This window comes from Tursiops truncatus, chromosome 12, assembly GCF_011762595.2.
Source record: "Tursiops truncatus isolate mTurTru1 chromosome 12, mTurTru1.mat.Y, whole genome shotgun sequence".
NCBI lineage: Eukaryota > Metazoa > Chordata > Mammalia > Artiodactyla > Delphinidae > Tursiops > Tursiops truncatus.
This window is the reverse complement of record NC_047045.1, coordinates 72,456,635-72,477,851: the sequence shown is the minus strand read 5'-3', so window position 1 is coordinate 72,477,851 and position 21,217 is coordinate 72,456,635. Positions and strand designations below refer to the sequence as shown.

At 42.2% G+C, this 21,217-nt stretch overlaps 1 protein-coding gene and 1 long non-coding RNA gene across 5 annotated transcripts in view; one reads left to right on the top strand and one right to left on the bottom strand.

Annotated features, from left to right (window-relative positions):
* The window catches only part of SASH1 (SAM and SH3 domain containing 1), a 322,628-nt gene that overhangs the window by 203,603 nt on the left and 97,808 nt on the right, over positions 1 to 21,217 (bottom strand). The window lies entirely within an intron of this gene.
* Positions 1,060 to 19,853, top strand: LOC141276040 (uncharacterized). 2 transcript variants are annotated; one of them, XR_012324904.1, is made up of 3 exons: positions 1,060 to 1,254; positions 2,959 to 4,351; positions 16,972 to 17,824. It is a non-coding gene; the product is annotated as an uncharacterized lncRNA (long non-coding RNA). The 2 variants fall into 2 exon arrangements; XR_012324905.1 differs by lacking the exon at positions 1,060 to 1,254 and adding an exon at positions 18,861 to 19,853 and having other exon boundaries at positions 2,905 to 4,351; positions 16,972 to 17,200.

Genomic DNA, 21,217 nt, shown 5'->3' with positions numbered 1-21,217 from the left:
CAAGCTAGGCAGCAGTAAAGTTCGGACTCTGTTTTGATTCTAGTTTGAAAACACTGATGTGCCAGGAAATTGGTGAACAAAAGCATTACTGTATCCTCAGAGTTGTGAGCGGGGGAAGAGTCTGTGGGGCTACAGCGCAAGGATTCTCAAAGGCAGAAGTGTTCAGGGGTGTGGCAGGCGATTCTTTCTCTGAGATTTTTGACAGGCTAAGAAAGCTCCTACCACCAAGGTAAGAAAATCCTTTCAACTTAAAATATTTTGAATTTATATAAAACTGACCAATCACTGGGATAACTTGCATCAGAAACAAACAAACAAAATCCGTCTATTTAAGGATTCATCAAAGGATCTAAGGTGGTGATTGAGCACACAGACTTTGACTATTTAAGTTCAACCTTAAACCAGCCTCAATTTCTTCAATTACAAAATGGGGTTAATGAAAGTGTCTATGACATAGTGTTGATAAGAAGAATAAATGAGATAGTTTGCAAAGAATCTGATGCTATGAGTGGCACATAGTAGATGATCAATAAAAATATATTAGCTACTTTTATTATTATTATGTGGAAAAGCAGTTAATACAATATCTACCTTGCTTAAAGGGAGCACTGAATAAATGAGAATAGTGGCTATTAAAATTTTATTTCAATTCTGTTTAGTACTAATGATAAATAGCTGCTTTTTAAAAACATGTGTACAGGAGGGTGGGAGGGAGACGCAAGAGGGAGGAGATGTGGAGATATATGTATATGTATAGCTGATTCACTTTGTTATACAGCAGAAACTAACACACCATTGTAAAGCAATTATACTCCAATAAAGATGTTAAAAAAAAACCCCAAAAACCATGTACACTATTTTTCATGAGTAGACTTGGGGCTTAGGAGAGAATAAGTTATTCTAACTCCATCCTCTCTTTCTTTCCCTCCTTCTGAGCTCAGACACAGTAATGATGTTGGGTGGAGAGGAGAGAGGAAAATAGACATCTATTTCCAAAATTGGTTCAAGGGCCTAAAATGAAAACGTATGCCATTGATTAGAGGGAAATGACCATGAATGTCTTAGAAATAACCCCTAGACTCAGGCACAAAAGAATACACTCATCAGGCTCAGTAAACTCCTCATTATCATACAAATTGTTTTCAAGGCTGATCTAATAGGATATGATTAATAATTGGGATTTGTTTTCTTCCAAGAAGCTGAATGATTGAAGGGAACCCATACAATTTAAAAGACGGTTCCTAAACTGATCAAGTGAGTGTTTTCTGCTTTGCTTTGTATAAACAAAAGTATTCTCATTAGTAGGCAGAGTCCTCAGGGGTGCCACTGAGTGAGGCAGTGTATGTGGCTGCAGTCTTGGCGTTGTCTGTGTTCACTATAGGAAGTGGGGCTGCGTCTACTCACCATACAGCTTATGAAATGAGAATTGCAAAAATTCTGGCTGCTCGGGGACAGAACTTCCGACTCCGTGTTGTTTATCCTCTGATTAGAATACCTGGTAGAGTCCAAGGACTGCTTGAGCTACTTCCCAGCTCTTTTCACTTCCTCTTTGGACCTTTTCTGAGAAGCACAAGCTCATTACTGGTGTAAATTTAATGCAACCCAAACTGCTTATGAAAATCTGGACAGGAAAACACTGAGCTTATGCTAAAGGTAATTTTCAGAGAGACAAGGTTTCCTTGTTTGAGTTGCCCAAAATTCAGAGCTCTGCAAGGGGGAGGGAAGGACTGGCAAGTTAAGGGAAATAAAACCAGCAAAATAAGGCCTTTGATTATGAGTTAACACAATGTGTTCTAGCCAGTTACCACAATTACAGCTCTTGCTCTTCTGCCAGAAGGAGCAGGTAGCAGTTTCTAATTCCACTGCCCACCCTACACCAGGCATGCAGCCTCACGCACACAACCACCAAGGTCCTTGTCAATTAGAAGCAACATTAAAATGACATCGCATCTACTCACAAATGTTGATGAGCTCATGCCACCTGTTGAGGGGCTGTGGGACAGTAAAAGGGTAAAGAGACTTGACACAAGTTTGTATATATTTAAAAAAATTTTTTGAATTATTATTATTTTTTTTTTATTTTTGGCAGCATTGGGTTTTCGTTGCTGCACGTGGGCTTCTCATTGCAGTGGCTTCTCTTGTTGAGGAGCACGGGCTCTAGGCGCACGGGCTCAGCAGTTGTGGCTTGCGGGCTCAGTAGTTGTGGCTCGCAGGCTCTAGAGCGCAGGCTCAGTAGTTGTGGTGCACGGGCTTAGCTGCTCCGTGGCATGTGGGATCTTCCTGGACCAGGGCTCGAACCCGTGTCCCCTGCATCGGCAGGCGGATTCTTAACCACTGCGCCACCAGGGAAGCCCAGGTTTGTATATTTATATTGACAAAGAGCCACTTCATTCAATGTTCTCCCTCCACTTCCACCTTCTACTCCACTGTTTTGCCAGAAATCTTTTGAATAGTTTTGCAGTGGTATTTTGCACACAGAAGAGTGTTAGTTGTATTTAAATACCAAGGCTCGAGAATCACAGGACATTGTGAAACGTGTGCCATACCTCAAATAGTAGAAAAAATCAGCAGAGGCTAAGTTACCCTCGAACCATCCTCCACACGCATTCACAAATAAGCACGAAGAAAAACTGAAGCCAAGTGGTCTTAAATTGGAGCTAAAGGTGAATTTTCTCAGTCAGGGTGAATCTAAGACACTGGAATGAGTAGAGAGATTATCAAAGCTCTTTTCCAAAGATCTGGACAGTAGGAGAGTATGTCAGAATCAGGATGTCATGTCAGCTTACGTGAGCTTCTATCCAGCCTCTGCTCACATAGTTTCCCTACAATATCTAAGTCCAACTTTGGGGTTTGGCTCAGATGGTATCCCCTTTCTCTGCCACGAATTCCCATGATCTGTTTTTTTTTTCGGGGGGGAGGGGGAGGTCTGGTTATCATTTGGAGTGTGTCTCTCCTCAGTCACTCCACACGCCCTGGATCTCTGTCTGCTGACACTCAACCTGTCCTTCAAGACATAATCAGATGCCACCTCCCCTGAGAAGGATTTCTGCAGTACCACCATCTCCCCAGCAAGAGTCTCTTCCTCCTCCTCCATGATCCCAGAGAAGTATCCTGCAAATCCCACTCTCACAGCACTTCACACACTGCATTTACTTTTATCTTACTACTTTTTAAAGATTCTCTACTTTTTTTTTTGCAGTACGCGGGCCTCTCACTGTTGTGGCCTCTCCCGTTGCGGAGCACAGGCTCCGGACACGCAGGCTCAGCGGCCATGGCTCACGGGCCCAGCCGCTCTGCGACATGTGGGATCTTCCCAGACCGGGGCACGAACCTGTGTACCCTGCATTGGCAGGTGGACTCTCAACCACTGCAACACCAGGGAAGCCCTTATCTTCTTTTTTAAAAAATTGAAGTATAGTTGATATATATAATATAATGTTAGTTTTAGGTGTACAACATAGTGATCCTAAAAATACATTATGAAATGATCACCACGGCAAGTCCAGTAAACAGCATTTTAATTGTTAATTTGCTTCCTTGTCTCTTCACTGTGAGCTGCCTAAGGGCAGGGACTCCACGGTCTTTTCCTTTTGTTATTCTTAGTGCCCAGCACAGTACCTGGACATAAGAGATTCTCAGTGAAGAGTAAAACAAAGCCAGCGCCTGTGGAGTGCTTCCTATACGCTAGGCACTGTTCTCAGCATATTAATGATAGAATCTATTCCCTGAGGTTTTTAGAACTGACTTAGATAAGCCATTTCCAAAACCTGGTACAGACTAAATGGTGAATAAACTAGCAAATTTTATTTCATGAGTTTTTCAGTTCTTAGAACATATTTTGTATGCAGTGCTACTATTTCTTCTCATTTTAAAGATGAAGAAATGGATACTTACAAAGGTTAAGAAACTTGCCGAAGGTCACTTACTCAGCTTAAGTGCCACAGTGGAGTTTTGTTTTATTTTAACATCACCTTCATAGTTTTTGACAACTAAGTACTGTTGTTAGTATTTCTTCTTTTTCTTCCAAGTCAGGTTTATCGAGGCATAATTTATATACGATAAATTTCATACCTTTTACTGCACGGTGCTGTGTTACAGTCATGTAACTACCACCACAATCAAGATAGGGGACAGTTACACCACCCCAAAGAATCCCCTCATGGACTGAAGCCATGAACTCCTTTCCCCACTCCCCGGCTCTGGGAAACACTGATGTGATCTCTGTCCCTTCCAGCTTGCCTTTTTCAGAAAGTCACATAAGTGGAGTTATACAGCATGTAGCCTACTGAGGCTGGCTCCTTTCACTTAGCATTTGAAGTCTGTGAAGCATTTGTGATTCATCCATGTTACTGTGAGTATCAGTAGTTTGTTCCTTTTTATTGCTGAGTGGTATTCTATTGTATGGATGTACCCCAGTTTACTCATTAACCAGCTGAAGCATGCTTGGGTATGTCCCAGTTTTTGTTGATTATGAACAAAACCATTTATAAACATTCGTGGACAGGTGTTGTGTGAACATAGGTTTTCATTTCACTTGGGTGAATACCCAGGGGTGGGACTGTTCGGCCATGGGGTTAAGTGTGCATTTAATTTTATAAGAAATTGCCAAAACATTTTTCAGAAGTAACTGTACCATCTTGCATGTCAATAAGTAATGTGTGAGAGTTTCCTTTGCTCCACAGCCTTGCCAGCACTTGGTGTCAACAGTTTTTTTTTTGCTTTTGGTTTATTTTTTAAAGTCATTCTAATAGGTATCTAGGGGTATCTCACTGTGGTTTTCATTTGCATTTCTCTAATGATGAGTGGTGTTGAATACCTTTTCATGTGCTCTGTTCAATATTTTGCCCATTGAAAAATTGGGCTGTTATCCTATTACTGACTTTTAAGATATCTGAATATATATTCTGGATACAAGGCCTTTATCCGATATGTGCTTTGCAAATATTTTCTCAGTCTGTGGTTGTCTTTTTATGTTATAATGTCTTTCAAAAAGAATTTTTACATTTGATTAAGTCCAACTTATCCATTTTTTCTTTTATGGATCTTATTGTTTCATCTAAGGAATCTTTGCCTAGAAGAGCCACAAAACATTTCTCCTATGCTTTCCTTTGGAAAATTTCCTAGGTTTAAACTTTTACAGTTTGATCTACGATCTATTTTGAGTTAACCTTTACATAATACATGATGCATGGCTCTAGGTTCTCTGTTTCTTTCACTTATGGATTTCCAGCTGTTATAGCACCATTTATGAGAACGAGCAGAAATTTGAACTGTAGTTTCTCTGCTTCTAGAGGTCAAGTTCTATGTAAATCCTTGCTCTATGTTTATGTATTTCTTTAATCTTCTGCTGGATCATAAGCTCTTTGACAGAATTCACTATAACCCTCATAGCAGAGTGCCTTGAACATAGCAAACCCTCACTAATTACCCCTGGACTGACTCTTTAGATGGAGGCTAGAATAATAATCACTCAAAACGGGCCAGTCCTTGTTCCCTCTTGCCCAAGAAAGAAACAGTATCCTCATACATGTTGCCTGCGTGTTTAGAGCTCTGACCCACCCAGCAGGCAGGCAAAGGTCACCTGTCCAATATTTACAACTGACCTCCATACCCTAAGCCTTTTAATACAAGGATGGAGGAACTAGTCTTTTCCTCATATTAACATGGGTCTCAGTCTACCCGTGGCAGGACGATAATTACATTTCTTCTGACAGCATTCCAGCCTGATATACAAGCTCTGGCTGTCCTGAGGAATGGTCATTTGCCAGTCTCTTCTGGCCAACAGGCAGGGCTAGTTCAGAAGCAATTTGCGGGCCAGAACTAGTGGGTGGAGGAAGGAAATATGCAACCCTAGTATAACAGAGATTAACTGACATCTTGTGTCTGATCCTAGAGTAAATAAGCGAGTGTGGCAAGTCCTCTGCATGATCTTCAGCTCCATGGATTTATAAGCAAAGGCCATTCTGTAACTCACAGAGGGCAAGACCAACAGACCATTGCTTGGCCTTTGCCACCAAAAAGGCAAGAGGGTCTTGCCCAGTCCACCTGAGAAGATTTTGCATTTTTACCCCATCATTTTACCCCATTTTTTATTATAATAACCTTCAGTTCTCATTCAATAGTCCACCTTTCCCAAGACAGCATAATTACAAACACCAAATCATTTCTGGTGGGGCCACATAGAGGAAGAGATGCTCACAGGCTGAAAAGGAACGATTCCATTTTCTTTTTCTTTTTTTTTTTTCATTTTTTTAGGCTGTGCCACATGGCATGTGGAAAATTAGTTCCCCGACCAGGGATTGAACCCGTGCCCCCTGCAGTGGAGGAGCAGAGTCTTAACCACCGGACCACCAGGGAAGTCCCCATTTTCTGATATGAAAAACTGGAGAGCAAGAAAGAAAAGCAGAAACTATCTAAAAAAAAGCTCTCAAGTTTCTGGTAAACACTGATATAACACAAGCAAGGATTTTTCCCTAGGGCCCATTACAGAGTAAGTTTTCAGACATGCAATATTGTTAGCCATTATTATGCATTTTTGCTTTTTTTTTTTTTACCATTTTTTAAAAAACTGTGGTAAGATGCCATTATATCTTACACAAGGTGCAATGCAATACACATGCGTATGTGCACACACACAAACACACATGAGACACGAGAGAGAGAGAAATATAGAGAGACTTAGAGATTAGGAACCGAGAGAAAAAGACAGGGCATTGTGTGTGGTCGGCTGCACATCTTGCTTCCCCAGGCTAAATCTCCAAGGCTTCAGGCTGTGTCTCTTCCATGATCTCCATCCTCGTACTATCATAGAGATTCCGGGATCACAGCTCCTTTTCAGGGCTCTGCACATCTTGAACATTCAGAGTCAGCTGGGTTATTTCAGGGAAAATTACATAAAATATATTCGCTGAATAAACGTTAATGGAAAAGTCGTCAAACCCTGAGCGAAGTGACCAGTTAAATCAAATTCTACCAGCCAAGTAATTTGCTTTCCACCAAAACAAGATAAAGCCAAGTTAAGCTGACTAAGAGGCTGAGCAAAAAAATTAATAACCTAATTAAAAAAGCAGGTGGGGGCTTCCCTGGTGGCGCAGTGGTTGAGAGTCCGCCTGCCGATGCAGGGGACACGGGTTCGTGCCCCGGTCCGGGAAGATCCCACATGCCGCGGAGCGGCTGGGCCCGTGAGCCATGGCCACTGAGCCTGCGCGTCCGGAGCCTGTGCTCCGCAATGGGAGAGGCCACAACAGTGAGAGGCCCGCGTACTGAAAAAAAAAAAAAAAAAAAAAAAGCAGCTGTCCATTAGCAACATGAGGAAGATGACAGGCCATTCTGGTAGGGCTGGATTCTCAAGACAAAGCATACACCCTCCTCTGGAGCCTGAGAATCAGCAGGGGGTGGACGGGCAGTAAATACAATAGGATGCATGAAAATACTGGGGCAGCCGTGGAACCTGGTTTATACATATCCTCTTCCAGGAAGATGTCATTTTTTAATGGGTTTGACAGCTTGGTATACTGTAAGATCTTTTAGGACAGGGCTCTCAGCTTCCTCTCCAGTTGCCTTTGAGGGTTGTGCTCAGAATGTGGCAAGTGGCCAGTTCTCTGGCGCACCCAAGGATAACTAAGAGGCACCGTCACCACATATGCTTAAAAACACCGAGGTCGGGTCATCGTGCACATATCTACTGAGCACATTGTACAAAGTTGATTCCCAGAGGTACTGACCAAGTCCTGTGGCCAGGATGAAGTTCTCCCAATCCTTGGGCACAGCCGGCTTCTGAGACTCAGTGGGCTAACTACTTGTGATGCCACTGACTGAACTCAGACCAGCCTCACATGGCCTTCTTTTCGGACAGCAAAACAAAAGCAACGAGGCAGGGGTATGGTGATGCTCATTCAAAGGCTCCTTTCAATGGTGAAGTCCATTATCTAGACAGTGAAGAGAACCCAGACTAACACATAATCCTGTCCTCCCTTGGTACACTAGACCAGTGGGTCTTAAACTTTACCCTGCATCAGAACCTTCTGGAGGGTTCCCAGAGGGCTAGGGCTGGGCCTGAGAACTTGCATTTCTAGCAAGTTCCCAGCTGGCGCTGATGCTTCAGGTTCAGGAACTACATTTTTTTTTTTTTTTTTTGTGGTACGCGGGACTCTCACTGCTGTGGCCTCTCCCGTTGCGCAGCACAGGCTCTGGACGCGCAGGCTCAGCGGCCATGGCTCACGGGCCCAGCCGCTCCGCGGCACGTGGGATCTTCCCAGACCAGGGCACCAACCCGCGTCCCCTGCATCGGCAGGCGGACTCTCAACCACTGCGCCACCAGGGAAGCCCCAGGAACTCCAGTTTGAGAACCACTGCATCCACATTGGCTTGGATAACATTTCCTACCTCTACTCCTCTAAACTTGACACATGATGGAAGCTTCAGAATTCACTAACTACTGAATGATTCCATAGTAAAAGAAAAAGAAAAAACAGTGAAGCCAACAATGTTTTACTTTTACAGAGGTCAGAGTTTTGGCAACCTCAAGGATTTGGAACATAGTTGCAAACTCAGAAGTAAGATAAGTCCTTAAATTGTTAAAATAAGCCTGTAAAAAAGTTATGGTACTCTGTAGGGGGTGACAATACAAGAGAACCCCTTAGGTCTGAGTGTAAATTAAGCCAATACATATTGCAAGATAATAACAAAAGAACTACGAAGGCACTACCATCAGGCTGTATTATCTGTAGGGGCAAAATGTCCTATGTGACTTGGTATCAGCCCCTGTGGTCACCACTATATTACAAGTAAAACACAATAATCCATTTTCCTAAAATATTAAGGTTCCTCTTGTAGCAACTCCCTCCCACTGTTGCCCCAGTGTCAATTAAAGAAAATATAAAACGGCCAATAAGGAATTCTCCCTGGATGTGAGAGTGCAAAAAGACTTATAGCTCAGCTTGGGACACACAATGATTGTCAGCTGGAAGAAGTGGTCCTGAGGGGGCTGCTGGGTGATGCGTTCCATGGCCTTGCTCTCAGGGGGAATGGAGGGGTGGGGAAGGAAATCTGCCCCGGCTCAGCCCTGAGGGGACCTGTCTGTGTTCCCAGGTAAGGGAAAGAGGCTGTGAAAACTGAAGGAAAAGATTACTCTGTAAACCCAAGGAAGGGCTGTAAATACTATTGTGAAGAGACAGCCCTCCTGTGTCAACAAGATCAAAGAATCCCCCTCTCCTGGAGATACCTATTGGGGGCTGAAATAACAGCTGATTTTGAAAGGGCCGCAAAGTACAAAGCAGAGTGCAGCACAAGCAACAGAGAAGTGGGAGCTGTGATGTTCCTTGACAACCAAGGAGAGGCTTCCTAGAACCCAGTTAGAGGCTGGAACCTTGGTGCTTAGAGACTAGTGACCATCAGCTCCTCTAAATCCATCTCTGCCTCCTTTGCCATCTTTCTCCTGGGAGGCTGATGTCTATTGATGGTGGCCTGAGTCCTGGTCCTCTGGCTTCCTTTGGGTTGGGTCAATGGTGTAGGATAGGAGAGTGTAGGGAGAGAGAGGTAGGGTAGGGTGTCTATCAATGTCTAACAGTGCCAACTCCTGCCAGGGTTTTAACAGTTGCTACCTTCCTCTAAGCTTGGAACTCAGCAGAGGTGAGCCCATTTCCAGGGTTATGGTTCTTGATTTAACAACTGTTTTCCCAATTTTCCCTTCAGGCTTCAAGGTGGTACAGGCTTCCTGCAGTTGCTAGTGTCTGGTGCTTCACCATCCCTGGTTCTTTTTTTTTTAAATTTATTTATTATTAATTAGTTATTTGGGCTGCACCAGGTCTTAGTTGCAGCTCGTGGGATCTTCACTGCGGCACGCGGGATCTTTAGTTGTGGCATGCAGACTCTTAGTTGTGGCATGTGGGATCTAGTTCCCCGACCAGGGATGGAACCCGGGCCCCCTGCATTGGGAGCGCAGAGTCTTACCCACTGGATCACCAGGAAAGTCCCATACTATCCCTTGTTCTTTAATCCTGGCCACACTTCTGTGAAATAGCACTTCATTCAACTCTCATCAAACCCTTTGAGTCAGCCTGCTGTCTACTGCCTGGGCCCTCTGAAATAGAGATCAAGGTCAAAGCTTCCTCGGATTGAGAGTGAGCTTTGGTGAGCTCCCGACTGTGAAGTTGGGAACAAATAGAATCATCAGCTTTCCCAGGTAACCCTGTAGCAGAAGGTAATGAAGGTAGAGGACTTGGGGAAATTAGTCTCAGCTCAGGAATGTCAATGAGAATATGACTCTAAAACAATTACCAAAAGCATATGAGCAGGGGTTAAACAGCTGAATACATTCTGAAGAAGCTGATTAGTATAGAACATAGGAGTTACTTTAAGAACGTTTCCTAGAAGTTGTGAATTTTTAAAGCTAGGTCTTGAAAGAGCAATAATATATATATATATTTTTGGCCACGCTGTGCAGCCCGTGGCATCTTAGTTCCCCGACCAGGGATTGAACCTGGGCCCAAGGCAGTGAAAACACAAAGTCCTAACCACTGGACCGCCAGGGAATTCCCAATAATAAAATTATTGAAAAGATTTGAGGGATAGTACGAGTACTGGTAGGTTTAGGAGGGAACAAAGCAGGATGCTATGTCCTATTTTTTAAAACAGCTTTTTTGAGATATAATTCACATTAAAATATAATTCGCCCATTTAAAGTGGACAATTTATTGCATGTGAGCACATTCCCAGGGTTGTAAAACCACCACCACAGCCTGATTTTGGAACGTTTTCATGCCCTTGAAAAGAAACTTCGTACCTATTAGTAGGCAATTCTCATTCCCTCCCTCCAAGCCTCACTTCGAGCTCGAAGCACCACTTATCTATTTTATATCTCTATAAATATGCAAATTGAGAATATTTTATATAAATGGAATCATACAACATGTGGTGTATTGTGACTGAATTCTTCCACTTAGCAAAGTGTTTTCAAGAGTCATATTATTTCTTCATTCATCAGTTGATGTATACTTGCGCTGTTTCCATTTTTTCCAAATAAATAATGTTGCTCTGAACATTCGTATACAAGTTTTTGTGTGCACATGTGTTTTCATTTCTCCTGGGTATATCCCTAAGAGTGATATTGCTGAGTCATATGATAATTCTGTTTAACTTTGAGGAACTCCCAAACTGTTTTTCTAAAGCAGCTATACCAGCTTAAATTCTTACCAGTAATGAACAAGGGTTCCAATTTTTCTACATCTTCATCAACTCTTGTTATAGTGTCTCTTTTTGTTTATAACCATCCTAGTGGGTGTGACGTGGTATCTCAACGTGGTTTTGATTTCTATTTCCTTAATGACAAAAGACGTTGAGCATCTTTTTGTGTGCTTATTGGTCATTTAAATACCTTCTTTGGAGAATTATTTATTCAAATCCTTTGCCATTTTAAAATTGAGTTGTCTTCTTATTACTGAATTTCATTAGTTCATATTCGGGATACAAGTCCCTTGTCAGATATATAGTTTGCAAATAGTTTCTCCTATTCTGAGGTTGTCTTTTCACTTTCCTGATGTTATTTCTTGCACCACAAAAGTTTTTATTTTTGATGTAATTCAATTTATATGGGTTGGCCAAAAAGTTCGTTTGGGTTGTTAAGCTGTACGGAAAAACCTGAATGAACTTTTTGGCCACCCCAATATTTTCTTTTGTCACTTGTACTTTGGCATCATATCTAAGTATTACCTAACCTAAGGTCACAAAGATTTATGTCTATGTTTTCTCCTCAGAGTTTTATAGTTAGCTCTTACATTTAGGACTGTGAGCCATTTAATTTTTGTGCATGATGTGAGGAAGGAGTCCAACTTTATTCTTTTGCATGTGGATATCCAGTTGTCCCAGCACCATTTGTTGAAATGACTATTCTTTATCCCATTGAATTGTCTTGGCATCCTCATCAAAAATCAATTGATCATATATGTTAGGGTTTATTTCTGGACTTTCAATTCTATTCCATTGATCTATATGTCTTTCTTCATACCAGCACCACACTGGCTTGATTTGTAGTAACTTTTGAAATTGGGTATTGTGAGTCTTTCGACTTTGTTCTTCTTTTCTCAGAATTGTTTGGGCTATTCTGGGTCCCATTATAGGGGCTGTGTTGAAACTGTAGATCAATTTGGGGAGTACTGCCATCTTACAAATATTAAGTGTTCTGATTCATGAACATGGGGTGTTTTTGCTTTTAATTAGATCTTGAATTTCTTTCAACAATGTTCTGTGGTGTTCAGTGTATAAATCTTTCACTCCTTTTGTTAAATCTATACCTAAGGGCTTCCCTGGTGGTGCATTGGTTGAGAGTCCGCCTGCCGACGCAGGGGACACGGGCTCGTGCCCCGGTCCGGGAAGATCCCACATGCTGCGGAGCAACTAAGTCCATGTACCACAACTACTGAGCCTGTGCTCTAGAGCCGGCGAACCACAGCTACTGAGCCCATGTGCCCCAACTACTGAGCCTGCACTCTAGAGCCTGCGAGCCACAACTACTGAGCCTGTGTGCCACAACTACTGAAGCTCGCGCACCTAGAGCCCGTGCTCTGCAACAAGAGAAGTCATCGCAATAAGAAGCCCGCACGCCGCAACGAAGAGTAGCCCCTGCTCACCGCAACTAGAGAAAGCCCACGCACAGTAACGAAGACCCAATGCAGCCATAAATAAATAAATAAATAAATTTAGAAAAGAAAAGAAAAAAAGTGATGGTCCAAGAAAATAAAATTGAGTCTTCTCAACCATAATTCTAAAAGAGTTATGTACCACAATGTTCATTGCTGCACTACTTACAATAGCCAGGACATGGAAGCAACCTAAGTGCCCATCGACAGATGAATGGATAAAGAAAATGTGGCACATATATACAATGGAATATTACTCAGTCATAAAAAGAAACGAAATTGAGTTATTCATAGTGCGGTGGATGGACCTAGAGTCTGTCATACAGAGTGAAGTAAGTCAGAAAGAGAAAAACAAATACCATATGCTAACACAGATATATGGAAACTAAGGGAAAAAAAAGGTCATGAAGAACCTAGGGGCAAGACGGGAATAAAGACACAGACCTACTAGAGAATGGACTTGAGGATATGGGGAGGGGGAAGGGTAAGCTGAGGCAAAGTGAGAGAGTGGCACGGACATATATACACTACCAAATGTAAAATAGATAGCTAGTGGGAAGCAGCCACATAGCACAGGGAGATCAGCTCGGTGCTTTGTGACCACCTAGAGGGGTGGGATAGGGAGGGTGGGAGGGAGACTCAAGAGGGAGGAGATATGGGGATATATGTATACATATAGCTGATTCACTTTGTTATAAAGCAGAAACTAACACACCATTGTGAAGCAATTATACTCCAATAAAGATGTCAAAAAAAAAAAAATTGAGTCTTCTCTCTTTTTCCCTTGGTCAGGCTAGCTAAAAGTTTGTTAGTTTTGTTGATCTTATCAAAGAACCAACTTTTAGTTTCATTGATTTTCTCTATTGTTTTTCAGAGTCTGTTTCATTGATTTCTGCTCTAGTCTTTAAATTTCATCTCTCTGATTGCTTTGAGTTTAGTTCGCTCTTCTTTTTCTAGTTTCTTAAGATGGAAGATTTGGTTATTGATTTGAGATCCCTCCTCTTCCTCCCCCTCTGAAGCTTCTTCTCCTTCTTCTCCATCTTTGTCTTTTCCTTCTTCTCCTTTTTCTCCTCCTCCTTCTTCTTCTCCCCCCCCCCCCCCTTCTGTTTCTTCCTCTTCCTTTTGTTACATAAATTAACCCATTTATTACGGGTTAGCGATGTTTCAAATGGTAGAGCTTCTAGTGTTTTTTTAATTCCTTCAGTCTTCTGATGATGAACTTTACTGTGATGGTAGAAGTGGTGTTGTAGGTCCAGGCACCACCAGCTACTACTTTCACGCAGGAATTAGAGTGCCAAATCCTCACAGTTAATCTCTTTATCTTGCTTTTGCCATAGAAAAGCAAGTGAACTTAGAATGCAGGCTGATTTCATTTTTTTTTTCACCAATTTCCCAAGGTAGGAACCATAAGGGTCTTCTGTTTACTGATGATTCTGTCCTTCTTGGTGGGTTTAGCCATGTTGCTGCAAACTGAGCCCAGAGAGCTTTTCTTCTTCTTCTTCTTCTTTTTTTTTTTTTGTGGTACGCGGGCCTCTCACTGTTGTGGCCTCTCCCGTTGCGGAGCACAGGCTCCGGACGCGCAGGCTCAGCGGCCATGGCTCACGGGCCCAGCCGCTCCGCGGCACGTGGGATCTTCCCGGACCGGGGCACGAACCCGCGTCCCCTGCATCGGCAGGCGGACTCTCAACCACCGTGCCACCCGGGAAGCCCCCATCTTCTAATTTTCCTTGCAATTTCTTCTTTGATCCATTCATTATTTAAGAGTGTATTGTTTAATTTTCCTATCTTTGTGAATTTACATTTCCTTCTGTTAATATATTTCCATAACGTCAGGAAACATACTTCGTATGATTTCAATCCTTTTATATTGAGTCTTGTTTTATGGATTAGCATATGGCCCATCCTAGAGAACGTTCCACTTGTGCTGAGATGAATGTGTGCTCTGCTGCTGTTGGATGAGTCATGTTTTTACTTTTTAATCAAGTTTAAAGTACAGAGGTGCCTGGAATCAAACACATTTTCATCTCCTTTACCTTATCCATGGTCAAACCGGGAGAAGAATAATTTCAATCATTTGTTACTAGATATATAGAAAGATATAGATATATAGATATACATAGACTATTTTTGCAGCATGGGGACATATCATGTGACTTTGAGAATAAGGCTGTATGAAATCTGAGCACCATGGATCTAAGGTTTCCCACTCTCACTTTATGATATGAATATCATAGCAAATCCTAGAAAATTAGAAGACTGGATTCTACGATTCCAAAGGTCCCCTCTCATGTTAAAATGGTAGGCAGATACTTAACTTCTCCAACTCTCACTCTGATCATCATTATTAACCAAGAACATAAGATGTTATCTTAAGGTTCTTGTGAAAATTAAATGATGGCTTTTTTCATTAAACAAGAAATGACATGAAAATGACTTAGTAGCGTGTTTGGTACATAATAACCATTATGTTAGTTGTTTTTAGATACAGATGCTATTTAGATACAGAACGTTAGTTAGGTTTTAGATATAGAACTGCTATTGCCACCAATAAAGAATGGTTTATCCGCTATTTTTCTTCCTCAAGTAAAACGTACAGGGAACACTTTGTACTGCTTTAAGGTTTTTGAAACTCTGGCCTGAGCTTGTTTCCTTGCTCTACATGAAGGGAACAGAATATCTTATTTCTGGGTGGCAAAGAGTTTTTTTTTTAAACAATTCTATGAAATTTATTCTAGGGTACCTAAAAGCATTGGACCACTTGGTGAGGATGTTATAGGGAAAATAAGCATCTGATGGACACGGGCATGTCAGACTAGATAACAGTTTACATCCTTCCAATCTTGAGTCTGCTGAGACAGACAAGAGAGGTTATGAAATGAGTTATGAAAATGAGTATTAGCGTGAATAGGTTATGAAAATGAGTATTAGCGTGAAGTCATCTTGTGAATCTGATCATACTAATGAAAAAAGGACACACTAATCAATTTATTTCTTGGAACTATATTAAGGTTTTTAGCCTTCCATATTCAGTTTACTAAATCATTTCTGACAGTGTGTTATGGTAAGGTAGTCATAGGAAAGAGTTAATTCATTTCTACCCGAAAGCAATTTACTACCTCTCAAGTGTAGAATAAGGACTACAATATGTTGCTAAACTGATATCCATGCATCAATGGAAACAGGCCCTAGGAACTGAAAGTTTCATTTCCTCCCCAACATCTTGACAACATTCCCTGCTCCTAGAACCCTCATTCAAATATGGGGAGAGGATGGGACAGGCACCCTGTAAATTTACTCTTACTTAAGAGTTGAGAATTTGTAACTAAAGATAACGTCCTGAATTAATGTCTTGCTTCTTGTGCCCCCCCAATTCAGTTTGACCTTTCACCCCAAAGGCTTCTTAAATTTATATAATTCTCAGGCATAAAATCCTGAGAACTTCTTAAAGGATTTAAACGGTATCAGGATGTATAATTTTTGTAGCACCAATAAATGCTGAAAAATAAATATCTAAAGTCTAAATTATGAAAAAGAAATCTTTATAACACCATATTGCCCCACAAAATATCATTAAGCTTCCTGGGATTGGTTATAGTCTAAAATTCACACAGCCTCATAAAACCATTCTCTAAAATGAAGACCCAAGAGGACAGGGAAGTTTTGTTTTTTTTTCTTTCCTTATTTCTCCCCAAACCTTCAACGATGTCTAGGATAGAGTGAGTGCTCAATGGATATCTGTTGTATGGATTGACTGAATTCCCTCCTTTAACACACAAACATTTATCTACAAAGTACTTTAAATGCTTGCAAAATGTCCTGTATGCTGTATTTATGAATAACGTAATGATATCTTGACTTGAGAGAAAATATGATTATCTGTTGGTTCTGTGAGAGCAAATTTATAGACAAAGTGGGAAATTGCCAAATAAGAAATTATGGTAAAACCTTTTTCAAGTCAGCAATTCATTGTATTTTCTTTTAATGAATGCTATTTCCCTTAAAACTTGTAAGTTATAGCCATGCACTAATTTTTACCGAAGGTAGTGCTGCTGTGTTACATTGATGTTTCAATAGGGTTACCAGATAAAATACAAATAATTGCACAATAATTGGTACAAAAATATAAATATCGCATGGGGCATATGTGTACGAAAAAATTATTGTCTATCTGAAGTTCAAATTTAACTGGACATCCTGTATTTTTTTCCTGCTAAATTTGACACCCCTAGCTCAAAGTAAATATCAGTGCTCTCATCTTAAACTGTTGTCACAATCAAATACAAGTTGCTTAATAAATAAATCCATAACTGACTGTCTTATCATTATCTTTTCTCAGGAAAATAAACAAACTAAGGAAGAAAATGGCTTCCCGAGTGACGGCAGTGGTGTGACTCTCCACAGGGCCTCTCCTTTGTAGTTCCCTGAGGTCAGCAGCGGCTCCGTGGGGCAGTGCTACACCCGGACCCAGAGTCCTACCCTCTATGATGAATGAATCCTATTACACGTTACAGGCCCTTATCGGTATGCTTTTCCGGATGGACCTAGAGACTGTCATACAGAGTGAAGTAAGTCAGAAAGAGAAAAACAAATATCGTATATTAACGCATATATGTGGAATCTAGAAAAATGGTACAGATGAACCGGTTTGCAGGGCAGAAATAGACACAGATGTAGAGAACAAATGTACGGACACCAACGGGGAACAGTGGGAGTGGGTAGTGGGATGAATTGGGAGACTGACATATATACACTAATACGTATCACATAGATAACTAATAAGAACCTGCTGTGTAAAAATAAATAAATCAAATAAAATTCAAAAAAAAAAAGACAAAAAACCAACAGAAGTTTCTTCCTGCTTTTGGAGGAGCAGCGCTGGCCACATGAAAATGCTAGAATTCAGCAACAAAGAAATTCTCTTCTCTAAAGACCTTTCTTCCCTTAGCTTAACCTCACACAGAGGTTAACCCTCCACAGCTGCACACCTTTGACTCTTGACCTTTGCCTTCACAAGTATAAAAATGTGCCTTCAATATTTTGCTAAATTTTCCAAATCCTTTAAACAAGAGGTAGTCAGAGCCTCCACGCGGTGACTCCTGTCCTCAGCACACTTCTTTCCCTTGCCCTGGCCTCCTTCCTCCAAACTGCCACTAAACGAGCATTGAACACTGTACGTACAGAACTCTGGAGACCCGGGCTCTGTAGGTCCCAGTGTGCTACCTTTACAGCTTGACAGAGCAGCACGCTTTTCTTTTTTTTCTTTTTTTTTTGGCCGAGGCACGCGGCTTGTGGGATCTTAGTTCCCTGACCAGGGATTGGACCCGGGCCCTCAGCAGTGAGAGTGTGCAGTCCCAACATCTGGACTGCCAGGATATTTCCAACAGAGCAGTATTCTAAGCTGATCATCCTTGGGTCAATAATTCAAGCCCCCTGAGCCTCAGTTTTCTCATCTATAAAATGGGGCTATGAATATCATGTGGCTCATAGAATCATATGAAATACTGGGCCAAGGAACATAGTAAATGCTAAGTAAACATCACTATTACTCATATAAGAAGAATGTATTTAAGAATATGCAAATATCCATAGAAATTTGCTTTTTAACAAGTATTCTCTCCTTCAGTGTAACAAGAATTTTCAATAAGTTTTAATGGTAACTAGAAATGGCTTAATAAAGTCAATACATATAAGTGGTATTAGAATAATATGGAACTTTAAATTTCATTGTTTGGAAGAACACTAAGCAGTTGGCTTCCCAGCACTTACAGGGAAATTACCAGAACTGTACGGTGTCCTAGTCTCCATTGCTCTAGTGCCGAGGATGGAACATAGCCTGTCAGAATGTCGGATGTGAGAAATTGCACCGCGGGGCAAGGTGTGGGCAATCCAGAGTTGGCTCTGCCCAGCAGGTGAAGCACTGCTGTCATCACGCAGCCCTCACCTGGGCTGGAGTCTGAGGGAGAAAGGCATGCTGGGAACAATTTCATACTCTTCTTCAAGCACCTGCACTTCTTCAGATGAGGGGAGAGTGCACTTCTGCGTGCCTCCACCGTGGTGCTGACCACCAGCTTAATCTGAATGTACCACAGGCCACTGAGGAAATGCCTCTCTACCCTGTGGGGTGGCTGCCTTTCATCGGTACTCAGAAAGAAGGTGAAAGAGTTCTTGTTAGGAATAATATTGTTTGTTGCGGTTTTTCTCCATTTCTCTCTCTCTCTCTCCAAGGGAGAAGAAGCTGAGTTAAGAACAGAAATCAGAATCTGGAATCTGCTCACCCAAAGAATAATGGATCTATTCTGCTCAAAAAATGCCTTGATTGTTGATGTGTTTACTTCAGCTCCTTCTCTGAAATTTGAGGACAAAGCAAAATTGGGAGCAAGGAGTCTGTGTGTGTGTGTGTGTGTGTGTGTGTGTGTGTAAGTGTGCACACGTGTGCAGAGAGCTCCTTTCTCTAAGGGTTCAAGATGCCCCTGTAATGAGCCTGCCCACCCCACTGAGGCATCAAAACTCATCACTTTCCCCCAAAGCTACATTTAAGCCACCTTTAAAGTGGATAGCAGGACACCTGGGGCTCATTTAGTTCATTATCCTGGGCCTTTCTTTGCTCATCTATAAAGTGAAGACACTGGATTAGACACAGTCTCAGACCTTTCCAGATCCAAAATGCTCTCTTGTGATGTTACTGAAACAGGGACAGTAGATTAGAATTTACTCACAAGCAAAGCAAAGTCAACACTGTGTGTGTGTGTGTGTGCGTGCGCGTGTGCACGCACGCGTGTGTAAATGTCTTATTAACACAAAGGACTTACTAAGCATTCATGAAATTTTCCTTTGCCTCTTTCACAAGTGGGAACCGGATTCGATGCGTTTCAGTACAATGGCTGCGGTAGTGGGTTTTACCTCCCATTCTTTGGAAAAGGTAGATGTCAATGTGCGGCACAGAGAGTTGAGGCTAGAAACTGCTGAGGTGCTGAACCACTTCAGAAAAAGCCTGGCTCTTTCCCAGGTGATTTTCCACCCAATAAGACAGAAGCGCAGTGGAAATTTTCAAGCCATGTTTTTTTTTGCCCCACGCTCTTTCTCCATTATGAGTGAGGCCTTGGGATTTGATCAGACAAGCTGAGGTTCACAGCGCCGCACTGACATTTATGAAGTATTATTTAAAACCTGGGGCATTAGTGTGTGCAGTCCTTTCTGTGTAAGAATAAAACTAACAGCAGCCACCATGCGTCAAGTACCTAGTTATGTTCTAGGCTGGATTCTAGGTAAATGTTTTACCAAATGTTATTTAATCTTCCTACATGTTGGTGAGAAAGGACCTATTACCATCATCCCTATTCGAACTTCATCCCAGTGAGAAAGGATCTATCACGCATCCCTACAGAGCAGTTGGGTAGTTTGTCCAGGGCCTTAGTAGTAAGGGAAGAACCCAGGATTTGTACAATTCTGACCGTGAAGAACGTATTCTCAACTATTCCTGGATTCTGCCACTGGTCTCCATTTGGTCGCCAACCGTGTGACAGTTTCCTGGCTCTGTGGCCTCATTTGTATTCTTGTCTGCCTTCTCTTGTGGCCAAAAACACATCTGCAAAGGAATTCATTGGCCACAGAACTGAATTTCTCTGTGCAGAACCTAAGTGGGCCACTCCAGAAACATGGGAGTGCCCAGCGCTTCGCAAGCATCCTTCTTTGATGGGGCCAGCCCAGGTGTGGCAGGCATACACACGTCATGCTATTCAGAGAACACATTCCCCTTGGTCTCCCCAGAATTGTGGCAAGGGTCCAACTGCAATTCCAAGATTTCCCGTGAAACATTCAGCCGCCCAAACGAGGCCAATGACTCTTTCTCAGGTTTCTCTTGCTCCCAGATGAATCTTAATGCTCTCCGAGTGTATCAGAAGAGCAAATACTCCCTAAGTTCTGATAAAGGAATAGAACCTTTCCTTTTCCTTCTCTCAGGATAACTGGCACGGTTGAACTAAGGTAGGGGCCATGTGACAGCCCAGATGGCAAAACACAGTGTTTTGTGACCTGCGGGAAGCCTCTAGCTGATGGCTTCCCCCAGGATTCTAACTCACTTTGCCTTTTGGACAGGCTACAGGCTACACGCAGATTATAGAAAATTTAGAGCCTAGCACTAGTGGCACAAATGACATTTCTCAAACCCCCTCCCCATCCAGGACTCGCTGGCTCTGGGTCTCCAGCATCTACCTGCCCTCGCCGCCTGGGAGGGAGCAGCTGCGGAGAAGGGCAAGGGTGCCAGGTACAGGGGAAAGCACCCATTCACAGTGCTGCCCAGGGTCCAGGTGCAGCAAGTGGAATACCAAGACTTCCCTGAAGCCCTTGCAAGACAATCTGTGCACCTGCATTCCGAAGGGAAGAAAAGCAAACAGTTCAAGGCCACTTCCTCGAACCAGGCATTTATCGACAGAATTGTAACCCCACTGGGGATGTGTCCTAGGCTGCTGACTTGTTGCAGGCAAGGAGCCACACCTGAGGAGACAAAGGGCAGTTTCTTTGCTTCCCGCTAGTCCAGGGGTGATCTGGTTCTGAGCACATCTGGAGGGTCATTGTCAGCACCA